We start from the raw sequence: 14,802 nt of genomic DNA on the forward strand, positions 1-14,802 counted from the left end.
TTTAGTTCCTGATTATAGCCCTGTAATTCTGACTTGCCTTGACTGAGGGAAAAAACGTAAGAAAAAGAAAACCTCAAGGCTCTATAATAGAATGGGTCATTTTAAAATTAATCTGTCTTCTTGCTTTATTTGTACTTAATGTTACTGTTTACCAGCATGACATGAAATTAAAGCAGTGTCATGATGGCTGAGAACACACGTTTTGTTCACTGGCACAAGATCTCAATTTGCTTCTAAATAAATATCCAATTACAGTTACATTAAGAAAGAATGCTGTTGTTCAATTAGAGGAGTAATTTTGGAAGAAATCCATTGATTTCTTTCCTCCCAGACATTAAAAAGAAACAATTACAAATAGTAATTCTACCAACATTAATTTATTTGTTCTGCTGTCTTAACTGGTTTATCAGATCGGTAAAGAATCCGCCTGCAATGCAGGAGACCCCGGTTTGATTCCTTGGTCTGGAAGATCCGCTGGCGAAGGGATAGGCTACCCACTCCAGTATTCTTGGGCTGCTCTTGTGGCTCAGCTGGTAAAGAATCCACCAGCAATGCGGGAGACCTGGGTTCAATCCCTGGGTTGGGAAGATATCCTGGAGAAGGGAAAGGCTACCCACTCTAGTATTCAAGCCTGGAGAATCCCATGGACTGAGTCGCAAAGAATTGGACACAACTGAACGAATTTCACTTTCACTTCACTTTCACAGAAAAAAAAGAAAGAAAAACATGGGCTCCCCAGGTGGTGCAGTGGTAAAGAATTTGCCTGCTATGTAGGAGATGCAAGAGACGCGGGCTCAGTCCCTGGGTCAGGAAGATCCCCTGGAGGAGGGCACGGCAACCCACTCCAGTAATCTTGCCTGGACAATACCAATGGACAGAGGAGTCTGGTGGGCTACAGTCCATGGGGTCGCAAAGAGTCTGACAGGACTCAACTACTGAGCACTTAACGCACACGGAAAGCAAGGTGTCCATCTGTCTGGATGATGCTGTCCTCACTCTTGATGATCTGTTTCCTCCAGCAGAGCTCGCAGTGGAGAACTGAGACAAAACTGTATTTTAGTTAAATACAGCCCCAGGGCTGTGAGCACTTCCTCACTCCCATCTGAGTAAAGCGCTAAGTTTTTCGAGGGGAGAGACTGCAAATTGATGTGTACATTATACCAGGGGTATAACAAATGGGCTAATAAATAAAAACAATTAGAGTTCAGTCCAGTAGGAAAAGACCTCCCAAGAAAGAAGCAACAGTTGCAGTGGCTGCAAGATTATTTGGAGAAAATCTTTATGGAGCAAATTGATAGAGTTGGTTGTCATCCAAGGGGAGGTTTCAACCACAGAGACAACTCAGAAATCTAGCTTTCTTTAACTCTGTTCTTCTCTGGATGGAAATTGGGCTTCCTGAATTTAAATAGGTTTGTGGTGCTTTTGGTTCTGCTAATACCTTTTCAAAGCCAATTCTTTCACTTTCAGTTTTTCCACGGGTTTTATTAAAACACATTGGTCTGCACAGTTACTCACAGCTAAAACTAATTTGGAGTTACACTGCATCTATCTCTGTGTATATTTATTTGAGGAGAAAGTTAAAAGATACTCAAAGTTAGCCCCTTATTTCCATTGGCAGTTTGTTTGTGTAAACCTAATCTTGCAAGAATTCTAGATTAGGCACTAACTCAAAATCAGATGATCTGGGTTTTAATTTCAATTGAACATAACAAGAAATTTATAAGCTTTTCAGTCACTCAGTCATCATCTGCTTCAGTTCAACTTTAAAATAGAAGCACCTTTATGTGCAACATTCATTCTGTTTGCTGCAGAGGGACATAGTGAATGCAAATGAAATACTCAGTGTGTAATGCTTTAGACTGTGAATTAGTTTCACTGCTACGTGTCAAACAGAGCTGCATTATGGTTGATCTTATTTTGAATAACACCATAGAACTCGCTCACCTACACAAAGTCAGATTAGTCTTAATTCACTTCAGTTCAGTCACTCAGTTGTGTCCTACTCTTTGCGACCCCATAAATCACAGCACGCCATGCCTCCCTGTCCATCACCAACTCCAGGAGTTCACTCAGACTCAACGTCCATCGAGTCAGTGATGCCATCCAGCCATCTCATCCTCTGTCGTCCCCTTCTCCTCCTGCCCCCAATCCCTCCCAGCATCAAAGTCTTTTCCAATGAGTCAAGTCTTCGCATGAGGTGGCCAAAGTAATGGAGTTTCAACTTCAGCATCATTCCCTCCAAAGAAATCCCAGGGCTGATCACCTTCAGAATGGACTGGTTGGATCTCCTTGCAATCCAAGGACTCTCAAGAGTCTTCTCCAGCACCACACTTCAAAAGCATCAATTCTTCGGCACTCAGCTTTCTTCACAGTCCAACTCTCACATCTAAGTTTTAGTCTAAGTTTCATAAATTCACAGAGTGAAGAGAATTGGAAATTTATCTAGGGATATGAGTTTGAGTGAACTCCAGGAGTTGGTGATGGACAGGGAGGCCTGGGGTGCTGTGATTCATGGGGTCGCAAAGAGTCAGATACGACTGAGCGACTGAACTGAACTGAACTGAACTGAACTGAATGGGCCTTTTTGTAAAAAAAAAAAAAAAAAAACTTTCAACATTTTTTACATCATGGCAGAAGCAGTGATCACTTGTGGGAGGATTAATGGCTACATTGTGGGCAGTTTAATGCATAAACTGAAAAAGTCCAGAACTGTACTCCACTGGTACGACCTGTGACAGAGATTCAGATTAGCCTCTGGGCAAGTCACTGACTGTGTGTAAATCGTTCAGTTGAACTCAAAGGTTCTTTTTAACTTCAAAAATTCCTTGTCTTTATTTCAGTAAAATTGTAGAATTTTAGCATTCTGGCACATTTATTTGAAGTTCTTAATAACCTTTATATAAGAATTGTGACTATGTACACCCACTTACTGCTGCTGCTGCTAAGTCGCTTCAGTTGTGTCCGACTCTGTGCGACCCCATAGACGGCAGCCCACCAGGCTCCGCCATCCCCGGGATTCTCCAGGCAAGAACACTGGAGTGGGTTGCCATTTCCTTCTCCAACACCCACTTACACTTCCTAAGGATAAAGTAACTAGGTAAACGACTATAGGAAGACAATATTCACCTTTAGCTTCATTAGAAATAATGACCATAGAATGCTTAGGATAAAAAGTTTGTTTAAGCACTGTTTGAAAGGTGAAATATTAGCATTTCCTCCTCATTTTCTTTCATTTCACACTGTACAATGATGAACCACTAAGTTTTGTTTGTTTTTTTCTTTCCAAAAAATTGTTTCAGAAAGTCTAGTGAGTAGAAGAAGCCTTTCAGAAGACAAGAGTGATGCTTTTGTTACATAGTCACTCGACAAATATTCACTATTCAACATCCCTCCTCACCCAACTGTCTTAATTCTTTTGAGTCTCCTCTATTCTCAGAACTCCCAGAACAGTGCATTATATTTATTATTATAAATAATAAATGCATAAGAAATGTTTACTGGAATAATTGTCTTTGATAAAATATTCTATATAAAAAGCCAGTTTTTTAAAAATTGAGGTACAAAGAAGTTTAGTGTTTATGCTGCTGTTCAGTCACCCAGTCGTGTCCAAGTCTTTGTGACCCCATGGACTGCAGCACCCAGGCCCCCCGTCCCTCACCATCTCCCAGTCGTGTCCAAGTCTCTGTAACCCTATGGACTGCAGCACCCAGGCCCCCTGGCCCTCACCATCTCCCAGAGTTTGCCCCAGTTCATGTCCATTGCATCAGTGATGCCATCCAGCCGTCTCATCCTCTGATGCCTGCTTCTCCTTCTACCCTCAACCTTTTCCAACAGCAGGGTCTTTTCCAATGAGTCAGCTGTTTGCATCCAATGAGTCGGCTGTTTACACGAAAATATTGGAGCTTCAGTTTCAGCATGAGTCCTTCCAAAGAGTATTCAGGGTTGATCTCCCTTAAGATTGACTCCCTTAAGTTCAAGGGACTTTCAGGAGTCTTTTCCCACACCACAGTTTGAAGGCATCAATTCTTTGGCTTTTTGCCTTCTTTTTATACTATTAAAATATTTTAGGAACAAAGGAATAAAATACATATATTTTGTTGCTTCACTGTAAAATTTGACTATGCGATCTGAATCCAAGAGAAAAAGACATATCTTCTAATTCAACATGAAAATACACAAATTTACTCTATATGTTTAGTTATTATTTATCAGATATTCATGACACATTTTCTTCTGTGATCATTTTACTAATAATTATCTGTTGAATATTTTGAAGCCAATTTTCCCATACACAGAATAATGTCAGGCTTGCTGTTAAATCTCCAGGAGTTTTGTATTTTAATACAGTATTTTTAAAACAATACTTTGCATAATTGCCCTGGTGCAGACCAAGAAGAACTTGATAATGTTTCGAATAGATATCATTTAGAATTTTGCCTTAATATAAAGATAGCAATAACTTTGCATGTTGACTCTTTCATTTAGATATTTGTTTTTCCTCTCTTGCCCTAATATACCTTCAACTCTTCTTCAAACTGCAACCTCAATTTTACTGTTGGATTGTTTTTCCTTTTACAATTAAGTGGATTCAGATTGTGACTTTATCTGAAGGAAATGTGCTCTACTCAAGTCCAAACTAAGTGAGGGCTATTCTCAGCCTCCCAGTTGTATTCTTCAGAATAATATCTCACAGTAAAAAGCATAGAGCCAGTGCCACAGGCCCTTTAAAAGTTAGTTCTGTCCACAATCTGATTCTGCCAATAGAGGAACTGAGCCCAAGATGTTGTGTCCCGAAGGTGGGTGGATTCTAATCCATCTCAAGTCTTTGGTTTTCCAAAACCATTATCTTTCACTCTCTTGCTGCCTCTGGATGCTCACATATCTATTTCTTTGAGTAGTACAGATTTCTACATTCCTTTGGATACATGTGTATCTTCTGCAGAAAAACTTGAAAGGCCCAGGGGGAGGTAGCCATGCATGGGTACCTCAAAGTGCTAGGGGTCAATTTGGTGGCCCCAGCCAAGGCTATTAACACCAAGGGCTGGACTCTTCCTACCCCTCATGACCACTTTTGAGACTGATTGCTAAAAGCTGACCAGCAAAGGTCAGGGATCCTTTGAGGGTGCTGAGAGCATCCACACAGGCTCTATGCACATTAGGGAACTAATAACCACCCACAGTTCTTACCCTGTTGAGGGTTTAACTGTAGTACATTTTAGTAGGACAATTTGGTAAATCCAGGAGCCTGTAAAAATGCATGATTATCTAATAGAAATTATCTCTAAGGAAGAAAAGTATATCCAAGCATGCATTCAAGCCAAAGAGTTCAAGAAACAGTTGTAATCAACCCATTTTCTAATTCATCTAATAAAGCCAAGTTCCAGCTATATAGGAAAATTACAATACTTTTGAGTATGGGAGTAATGTGTACTTTTCCTCATAGGATGTATAGATGTGCTGTGCTGTGGTTAGTCGCTCAGTCATGTCTGACTCTTTGTGATCCCATAGACTGTAGCCCATCAGGCTCCTCTATCCATGGGATTCTCCAGGCGAGAATACTGGAGTGGGTTGCCATGTCCTCCTCCAGATGGAAGACGTAGTCCTGCTTTAAAAAAAAGAAAAAATGTGCATAAATGAAGCTATTAATATTCATTATAAAGGACCTAATTAAAATTATATGCAAATTACACTGTAGTATTAAAGTGCTAGAAAAAATATGGATAAACCAAACTAACTAACATTTTCATTAGCCAGTAACATGAGAACTATTTTTTCAAAAAGGAAGAAAACATTTCAATAATGCAAAATCACATAAATTTGCTGTCAAGTACACCAACATAAAAGATAAATGATGCTAACTTTTTTCATATTTAGGAAATAGAGCCCATTTAACTGAACCGAACTGAACTGAGTTCCTAATATTATAGGAATTAAAAGCAAACAAGAATAGCAATGAACCAGAAAATAGTGTAAATAATAGAAAAACAAAAACATAATCACATTTATACCAATACATCTTGAACGTAATCGATCTGAAATACTGAGTTGCACCAAGAACATGTTTTCTTCAGTTTGAGGACCAGATTTTGAACTTTGCCTCTTCATTCTGAGTTTGCAATGAAATATTGTAGTTTGTAGTAGTCTGTATCTTTTAATAATGTCCTATGGTAAGGACATTAGAAATTAAAATTATCCATGGGGTAACAAATTTATATGACTAATGCTATAAATTATTGTACTATTACAAAGTCAGTATATTATTTTTTTTAAAAATGAGTTTAATTTGGGCACACTGTTTTAAAGTTAGTTTAAACCTCTGATCCCTTGGCTTCATTGTGGATCTAGGTGTTACCTAATTTGAAATTGTCATTTGTTTTCCAAGTTCTAAGTTAGCCCAACTACTTTTAGCAGCCATCAGCTGATTTTAGTATTAGGCATAAGTGAGACTATCACACTAAGTAAAATAAGTCAGAGACAAACATCATATGATATCACTTATATTTGGAATATAAAAAAGTGATAGGGATGAACTTATTTAGAAAACAGAAACAGACTTACAGCATAGAAAACAAATTTATAGTAACCAAAGAGGAAAGGGGAAGAGAAATAAATTAGGAGTTTGGGATTAAGACATACACACTACGTCATATAAAGTAAATAATCAGCAAGGACCTACTATATAACACAGGGAGATATACAATGTACTCTGTACTAATCTATATGGGAAAAGAATCTGAAAATTAATTGGTGTATTTATATGTATAACTGAATCGCTGTGCTGTATACCTGACCTAACATAACATTGTAAATCAGCTATACTTCAATATGAAACTATTTTTTTTTAAGTAAATGTATTTAGCTTAATGATTTTGATGCAGTCTCCATTTCCTGGAATATATGAAATCACCTATTTTATTTTGGTTTTATTTTAATTGAAAAGCTCATTTAAAACAATTATGAAAGCTTTCAGGTTAGAAGCTGCACGAACTATACTTTAAAAATAGAAAGAGGCTACAGTAATTTTAATATGTTTACTGCCGGGGTCCAGCCCCAGTGGATCCAGGGAATTCGAAGTGGGGAAAGCCTCGGCGAGGATCAGGAAACAATTGCTTAATTAAACGTTAATTAAGGATATAAAGAGTGGTTGAATAAGGATAGCTCAGTGAGGAAATGCAGTGGAGAAAAGAGGCTGAATAATTCAGCCAGAAGGTGAGAGAAAGAACGACATGGGGAGACCAAGCTTCGGTGAACAAGGCCTGCACTTTATTTTCCAAAGTAGTTTTTATACCTTAAGTTGTGCATAGGGGATAATGGGGGAAGGGGTAGAGTCAACAATAAGCTAGGCTTTCTTCATATGCAAAGGTTTAGGTGATTTACATCATCTTCTGGCCCGGAGGCCTGTTAACATTTTAAGACCCTTTCTTCAGAAAACTTATTTTTCTCTAAAGGTGATTAGTCAGGCGCCACACTCCAAAAGCATTAGATAAAGTTGCATTCCTATAGGGCAAAGGTGTGGTGGGCTATAACAAGAAAAAGAATTAACTCAAGGGTCCAAGGTTACAAACATTAAAGCTACTGCTTACATTCCTATACACCAATTATATTCATCAATACACTGCCAGGGACACAGTAGGTAAGGGATATGGAAACTTAGCAGCAAACATTGGCCCGACAAGTGAAAAACCCTTCACCAATACAATTTCTAATCAATCTTTTAACTGCTCAAAGGAATCTGTATTTAGACAGTTTAGAACATCTCATGCCTCTCACGGTTGGGAGGCTGTGAACACATGTGGCCAGAAGAACCTATTCAGGAGAGAGATGGTGGTGGGGGACAGCCCCCGTAAAGTCAGAGGTATAGGTGAGAGCACAAAGCAGTAAAGTAGGCAGACTCTGGTTTTGGGGGTGGATGCTCGAGAATTTCCAGGGGGACTCCTGAGGCTCCATCCCACCTTTGCGTATGCTGAGCCTCCTTCCTCGTGACCTTTGCCACGGGCGGAGTTCCTCATTAACTCCTTTTTACTGTACCTTATCTGGCTATATGTTATTTGCACAATTAGTTCCACAATCCCTTCTACTGATATTTGTTTTGTAACACTGCATTACATTGTTTTAGTGCTAAGTCACTTCAGTCCTGTCTGACTCTTTGTGACCCCATAGGCTGTAGCCCACCAGGTTCCTCTGTCCATAGGATGCTCCAGGCCAGAATACTGGAGTGGCTTGCCATTCCCTCCTCCAGGGGATCTTCCCGACCCAGGATCAAATCTACCTCTCTTACATATCCTGCATTGGCAGGGGAGTTCTTTACCACTAGTGTCACCTGGAAAGCCCAAAACGTAGTAAAAACACACAATATTTACCATCTTAACCACTGTAAAGTGTACAGAATAGTAGTGTTGACTCTATGATGCGTATTGTGCAACAGATTTCTAGAATTTTTTCACTTTGCATATTTCTTAAACAGCAACTCCACTTTGACCTCCTCCTCCTAACCCCTAAAACCATGATTCTACTTTCTGCTTCTGAAAATTTGACTATTTTAGATAACCTTGTATAAATGAAATCATACAGTATCTGTCTTTTTGTTACTGGCTTATTTCACTTGGCATGATGTCCTCAAAGCTTATCCATGTTGTAAAATAGGACAGAATTTCCTTCTTTTTTAAGGCTGGATAATGTTCCATCATCTGTATTAACTTACTTTCTTTATCCATTCATCTGTCAATAGACATTTGGATTGCCTCCACCTCTTGGCTACTGTGAATAGTAATGCAGTGAACATGGGTGTGTCAATACCTATTCAGGATCCTGTTTTCAGTTTTTTAGGATATATAACTAGGAGTGGGAGTTCTAGATCATATTGTAATTAAACTTTTGAATTTTGAAGAATCTGTGTACTGTTTTGCATAGGAGCTACACCATTTCACGTTCTCACCAACAGTGCAGAAGGCTTCCAGTTTCTCTACAACCTACTCACCGCTTATGATTTTCTGTTTTGTTGACAGTGGCCATCCTAATGGATGTGAAGTGATATCTCCTTGTGATTTTGATTTGCCTCTCCATGATAATTAGTGATGGTTGAGTACTTTTGCATATACTTATTGGCCTTTCACATATAACCTTCATAGAGATAATTAAGTCTCTTGTCCATTTCTCAGTCTTATTCTTTGTTTTCACTTTAGAATTTATTTAAATATTCTCAATAATAATCATTTATCATATATATAGCTTCTAAATATTCTGTCTTATTACATACTTGACTTTTCACTCTGACAGTTATTTCCTTTACGATACTATTTTTAAGTCTGGTGTAGAATCATATGTCTATTTTAACTTTTACTGCCTGTACTTTTGGTGTCATATCAGAAATCACTGCTAAATTCAACGTCATAAAGCTCTTCTATGTTTTAATCTAGGAGTTTATTGTTTCAAATTTTATGGTCAGCCTTGTCAAGAATAATTAGTCCATATATGTGAGGGTTTATTTCTAGGCTCTCTATTCTATTCAACTGATGTTTATATGTTCTATCTTCTGTCTTTATGCCAGTGCCATACTGTTTTGACTTACTATAACCTTGTAACATGTTTTGAAATCAAGAAGTATAGTACCTCCAGCTTTCATATTCTTTCTAAAGATTGTTTTGACTATTCAGAATCTTTTCAGATTCCATATGAATTTTAGAATTTTTTTTCTATTTCTACAAAAAGGTCATTAGGATTTTGATATGGGTTGCATTGATCTGTGGATTGCTTTGGGCATTATGGAAATTTTAACAATATTATGTCTTTCTGTTCATAAAAACAGGATGTCTTTCCATTTGCTCCTATCGTCTTTAATTTCTTTCAACAATGTTTTTTGGTTTTCAGCATACAATTCTTCACTTCCTTGGTTAAGTTTATTCCTAAGTATTTTATTCTCTTTGATGCTGTTTCAAATGTGATTGCTTTCCTAATTTCCTTTTAGGATTATTCATTGTGGGTGTTGTTGTTTAGTTTGCTAATTTGTGTCCAACTCTTTTGTGACCCCATAAACTGTAGCCTGCCAGGCTCCTCTGTCCATGGGATTTCCCAGGGAAAAATACTAGAGTGGGTTGCAATTTCCTTCTCCAGGGGATCTTCCCAACCCAGGGATCCTGAATTGGCAGGTGGATTCTTTACCACTAAGCTACCAGGAAACCCCCATTGTTAGTGTACATAACTGCAACTGATTTTTGTGTGTTAATTTTACATCTTATACCTTGCTCATGTGTTTATTAGTTCTAAGAGGGTTTTTGTGGAATCTTTAGGGTATTCTACATGTTAAGATCATTTTATATGCAAAGTGAGATAAATTTGTTTCTTCCTTTCCAATTTGGTTGCTTTTTGTTTCTTTTACTTGCCTGATTGTTAGGCTATTACAGAACCCCTACCTGTTAACAATTCTAGGTTTAGCTTGAATAGAAGTGACAATATATTGCATGTTTGCTTTCTTCATCAACTTACAGTGAACAATTTTAGTTTTTCACCATTGGGAATGATGTTAGCTGAGGGCTTTTCAAATAGCCTTTATTATGTTGAGGTACATTCCTTCTAAACCATAATTGGGTGAACTTTTTTTTTTTAAGGTTTACATTGATTTTCCTTTTTATTTTTTTTAATTTTTAAAATTTTTTATTAAATTAATTCATTTACTTTAATTGGAGGCTAATTACTTTATAATACTGTAGTGATTTTGCCATACATTGACATGAATCAGCCATGGGAAGTACATGTGTTCCCCATCCTGAATCCCCCTCCCACCTCCCACCCCATCTCATCCCTCTGGGTCATCCCAGTGCACCAGCCCCGAGCACCCTGTATCATGCATCGAACCTGGACTGGTGATCTGTTTCACATATGATAATATACATGTTTCAATGCTATTCTCTCAAAACATCTCACCCTCACCTTCTCTCACAGAGTCCAAAAGACTGTTCTATATATCTGTTTCTCTTTTGCTGTCTCACATATAGGGTCATCATTACCATCTTTCTAAATTCCATATATATGCATTAGTATACTGTATTGGTGTTTTTCTTTCTACTCTTACTTCATTCTGTATAATAGGCTCCAGTTTCATCCACCTCATTAGAACTGATTCAAATGCATTCTTTTTAATGGCTGAGTAATATTCCATTGTGTATATGTACCAGAGCTTTCTTATCCATTTGTCTGCCAATAAACATCAAGATTGCTTCCATGTCCTGGCTATTATAAACAGTGCTGTGATGAACATTGGGGTACACGTGTCTCTTTCAATTCTGGTTTCCTTGGTGTGTATGCCCAGCATTGGGATTGCTGGGTCATATGGCAGTTCTATTTCCAGTTTTTTATCATGATACAGTATTGAAATTTTCAACTGAATTTTCTGCGTCAGTTGAGATGATCATGTAGTTTTTGTTCTTTCAATTATTGTTGTTGTACGGTCACTCAGTCATGTCCTACTCTGCAATCCCATGGACTGCAGCACACCAGGCTTCCTTTTCCTTCACCATCTCAGAACTTGCTCAAACTCATGTCCATTGAGTTGGTGATGCTGTACAACTATCTCTTCCTCTGTCGTCCTTCTCCAGCTGCCCTCAATCTTTCCTAGCATCAGGGTGTTTTCTAATCAATCAACTCTTTGCATCAGGTGGCTAAAGTACTGGAGCTTCAGTTTCAGCATCAGTCCTTCCAATGAATATTTAGGACTAATTTCCTTTAGGATGGACTGGTTTGATCTCCTGCTTTCCAAGGGACTCTCAAGAGTCTTCTCCAGCACCATAGTTGGAAGGCATCAGTTCTTTGCTCAGCCTTTTTTATTGTCCTGCTCTTACATCCATACATGACTACTGGAAAATCATGGCTTTGACTGTATGGACTTTTGTGGGCCAAATAATGTCTCTGCTTTTTAATATCCTGTCTAGGTTTGTCATAACTTTTCTTCCAAGGAGCAAGCATCTTTTAATTTCACAGCTGCAGTCACCATCCACTTGATTTTGAAACCAAAGAAAATAAAGTCTGTCATTGTTTCCATTGTTTCCCCATCTATTTTCCATGAAGTGATGGGACCAGATGCCATGATCCTAGTTTTCTGAATGTTGAGTTTTGAGCCAACTTTTTCGCCCTCCTCTTTCACTTTCATCAAGAGGCTCATTAATTCCTCTTCACTTTCTGCCGTAAGGGTGGTGTCATCTGCATATCTGAGGTTATGATATTTCTCCTGGAAATCTTGATTCTAGCTTGTGATTCATCCAGCCTGACATTGCTCATGATGTACTCTGCATATAAGTTAAATAAGCAGGGTGATAATATACAGACTTGACATACTCCTTTTGCAATTTTGAACCAGTCCATTGTTCCATATCTGGTTCTAACTGTTGCTTCTTGACCTGCATAAAGATTTCTCAGGAGGTGGGTAAGGTGGGCTGGTTTTCGCATCTGTTTAAGAATTTTCCACAGTTTGTTGTGATCCACACAGTCAAAGGCTTTGGCGTAGTCAGTAGAACAGAAGTTGATATTTTTCTGGAATTCTCTTGTTTTTTTCCTTTGATACAATGGATGTTGGCAATTTGATCTCTGGTTCCTCTGCCTTTTGTAAATCTAGCTTGAACATCTGGAAGTTCTTGGTTCACGTACTGTTGAAGCCTGGCTTGGAGAATTTTGAGCATTTTGTGCAGGAGTTTGAACATTCTTTGGCATTGCCTTTCTTTGGAATTGGAATGAAAACCGCCTTTTTCAAGTTCTGTGGCAACTGCTGAGTTTTCCAGATTTGCTGGCATATTGAGTACAGCACTTTCACAGCATCATCTTTTAGAATTTCAAATAGCTCAGCTGTAATTCTATCATCTCCACTAGCTTTGTTTGTAGTGATGCTTTCTAAGGCCCACTTAATTCACATTCCAGTATGTGTGGCTCTAGGTGTGATTACACCATCATGGAAATCTGGGTCATTAAGGTCTTTTTTATATAGTTCTTCTATGTATTCTTGCTACCTCTTAATATCTTCTGCTTCTGTTAGGTCCATACCATTTCTGTGCTTTATTGTGTCCATCTTTGCATGAAATGTTCCCTTGGTATCTCTAATCTCTTTGAAGGGCTCTCTAGTCTTTCCCATTCTATTGTTTTTCTCTATTTCTTTGCATTGATTATGGAGGAAGACTTTCTTACCTCTCCTGCTGTTCTGTGGAACTCTGCATTCAGATGGGTATATATTTCCTTTTCTCCTTTGCCTTTTGCCCTTCTTCTTTACTCAGCACTTTGTAAGACCCCCTCAAACAACCGTTTTGCCTTTTTTCATTTCTTTTTCTTGGGAATGGTTTTGATCACAGCCTCTTGTACAGTGTTATGAACATCCATCCATAGTTCTGTCTATCAGATCTAATCCTTTGAATCTATTTGTCACTTTCACTGTATAATCATAAGGGATTTGATTTAGGTCATGCCTGAATGGTCTAGTTGTTTTCCTCACTTTCTTCAACTGAAGTCTGAATTTTGTAATAAGGAGTTCATGACCTGAGCCACAGTCAGCTCCCAGTCTTATTTTTGCTGACTGTATAGAGCTTCTCCATCCTCAGCTGCAAAGAATATAATCAATCTGATTTCAGTATTGACCATCTGGTGATGTCCATGTGTAGAGTTTTGTCTTGTGTTGTTGGAAGAGGGTGTTTTCTATGACCAGTGCGTTCTCTTGGCAAAACTCTGTTAGCCTTTGGCCTGCTTCGTTTCATACTCCCAACACCAAAGTTACCTGTTACTCCACGTGTCTCTTGACTTTCTTACTTTTGCATTCCAATCCCCTATGATGAAAAGGACATCTTCTTTTGGTGTTAGTTGTAGAAGGTCTTGTAGGTCTTCATAGAACCATTGAACTTCATCTTCTTTGACTTTATTGGTTTGGGCATAGCCTTGTATCACTGTGATGTTGAATGGTTTGCCTTGGAAACAGAGATCATTCTGTCATTTTTGAGACTGCACCCAAGTACTGCATTTCGGACTCTTGTTGACTACAAGCGCCACTCCATTTCTTCTAAGGGCTTCTTGCCCACAGTAGTAGATTTAATTTTCATCTGAATTAAATTCACCCATTCTGGTCCATTTTAGTTCACTGATTCCTAAAATGTCGATGTTCACATTTGTCATCTCCTGTTTGACCACTTCCAATTTACCCTGATTCATGGACCTAACATTCCACGTTCCTATGCAATATTGTTCTTTACGGCATCAGACTTTACTTCCATCACCAGTCACATCCACAACTGGGTGTTGTTTTGCTTTGGCTCTGTTTCTTCATTCTTTCTGGTGTTATTTCCCCACTCTTCTCCAGTAGCATATTAGGCACCTACTGACCTGGGGAGTTCCTCTTTCAGTGTCATATCCTTTTACCTTTTCATATTGTTGGGTGAGTGGTTTAATTTCCTCGATTCTGTTGGACTGCAACAAAGATTTGAAATGGTGGACCACTGTTACAGCTTTTTTATGGCTCAGAGCTTTATTCGGCAAACAAAGGATAGTACGTCTCCAAGGCTTGAGGGCGGGTCAACCCCAAAGGAGAGGCCTCAACCTGACTTGGCTCCCTCTGTTATAAGTTTGTTTTTCCTTCCCCTTCTCTTGCTCTATGCAAATTAGGGTTAGCCAGGAAGGGGCTGTGTTTGTTTCATCTGGGTTTTTAATTCCAGGTCATGGATTTTCTTCTGTTCCCTTTTCACATGCTTTTCCCTGTGTCTTTTAGCTACCGCCATTTTGGATTCCTTTTTCCTATTCTAACTACCTACCAATACTGTTCATGGGGTTCTCAAGGGAAGA

The 14,802-nt window shown here is 38.6% G+C and overlaps 1 protein-coding gene across 3 annotated transcripts in view; it reads left to right on the forward strand.

The window, feature by feature from the left end:
- Positions 1-14,802, forward strand: part of ADGRB3 (adhesion G protein-coupled receptor B3) — an 888,911-nt gene that overhangs the window by 493,826 nt on the left and 380,283 nt on the right. The window lies entirely within an intron of this gene.

This window comes from Bos grunniens, chromosome 9 (genome assembly GCF_055505025.1).
Source record: "Bos grunniens cultivar Pamir isolate PY7600 chromosome 9, Bosgru_T2T1.0, whole genome shotgun sequence".
Classification (NCBI taxonomy): Eukaryota; Metazoa; Chordata; class Mammalia; order Artiodactyla; family Bovidae; genus Bos; species Bos grunniens.